Source organism: Mastomys coucha, unplaced genomic scaffold, assembly GCF_008632895.1.
Source record: "Mastomys coucha isolate ucsf_1 unplaced genomic scaffold, UCSF_Mcou_1 pScaffold23, whole genome shotgun sequence".
NCBI classification, from domain to species: Eukaryota; Metazoa; Chordata; class Mammalia; order Rodentia; family Muridae; genus Mastomys; species Mastomys coucha.
Genome location: NW_022196906.1, coordinates 40,594,260 through 40,595,997, shown reverse-complemented (window position 1 = coordinate 40,595,997; position 1,738 = coordinate 40,594,260).

Here is a 1,738-nt window from a genome sequence, read left to right as displayed (position 1 = left end):
CTCTCTCTCTCTTTCTCTCTCTCTCTCTCTCTCCTTCTCTCTCTCTCTCTACCATTGGTTATTGTCTCAACACACAAGCTCCTAGTTACTGCTCTAATACCATGCTTGCCTGCCTACTGCCATGCTTACCACCATGATGGTCATGTCACTCTCTGAAGCTGTAAACCCCCAATAAACTCTTTCTTCTATAAGCTGTGTTGGCCATGGTGTCTTAGCACAGTAATAAAATAATAACTAAGAGAACACTTACTAGCAAGTTAAGGCACAAGTACAATCTTCCCACTGGGTGGTGGTGGGGCACGCCTTTAATCCCAGAACTTGGAGGCAGAAGCAGGCAGATTTCTGCGTTCAAGGCCAGCCTGGTCTACAGAGTGAGTTCCAGGACAGCCAGGGCTATACAGAGAAACCCTGTCTCAAAAAAAAAAAACAAAAACACAAAAACAATCTTCCCTCTAAAAGGTGAGGTGTTTGGTAATGTCTTAGGCAGGGTTCTATGGCTGTGTAGAGACACCATGACCAAGGTAACTCTTATAAAATAAACCATTAATAAATCATTTAATTGGGACTTGCTTACAGTTTCAGAGGTTTAGTCCATTATTATCATGGCAGGGAGCATGATGGCATGTAGGTAGATATAATAGCTGAGAGTTCTACATCCAGATCAGAAGGTAGCAAAAAGGACAAGAACCTCTGAGACTAGCTTTGCAAACTCAAAGCCCAACCCCAGGGACATGCTTCTTCCAACAAAGCCACACCCACTCTAACAAAGACCAAGCCCCTAATCCTTTCAAACAGTGCCACTCCCTGATGACCAAGCATTCAAATCTATGAGCCAATGGGGGCCACTCTTGTTCAAACCACCACAGGCAATAACCACAATTCCATTTGATTTTGGTGTCAAAAGTCTCTAACTCTGCCGGGCGGTGGTGGCTCACGCCTTTAATCCCAACACTTGGGAGGCAGAGGCAGGCGGATTTCTGAGTTTGAGGCCAGCCTGGTCTACAGAATGAGTTCCAGAACAGCCAGGGCTACACAGAGAAACCCTGTCTCTGAAAAACCAAAAAAAAAAAAAAAGTTTCTAACTCCATTGGGATCCTGTTGACAAGGGGTGTAGAGAGCTATAGAGCCTTTCTTTGCCTATAGTAGGCAATAACTAAAGCCAGGGAGTGGCAGAGACATCTAGGTCCTTAGTCTTAAGGATATGAATAATGAATTTCATGGACAATGGAGAGGATGAGCTTTTAGGGAGGAATTTGTTATAGACTCACGGGGGACCTTAAGAGATGAGAAATAGGCGGAGTTCTTGTATAGCAAGAGTGGGTCCTAGGAAATGGCTTGTCAACCAAGGGTCCCATCTAAAGGTTAATAAGGCTTTGCTGGATTGAAGTGTATGGGGTGAACTGGTTGTGCATGTGCCTCCGTTTCAATCACACCCTCATGAACAGCTATGGACGAAAGAGAAGAAATATAACAAGAAACAAGGCCAGAAACCAGAGCACCTCAGTACCTCTGCCATTTCCGGCCTTCAGAAAGAACAGAATGAAGAACATACTTAGCGAATGTTCAAAGATGAAAAATGGAATTGTTTTCAAGCCTCCTGTTCCTCACACCACCTCACCAGCTTCTAGCTGCTGTTTCTGTCAATACTGCCTCTGGGATGCTTACTTTCTGAGAGAGAGAGAGAGACAGAGAGAGAGAGAGAGAGAGAGAGAGAGAGAGAGACAGAGACAGAGACAGA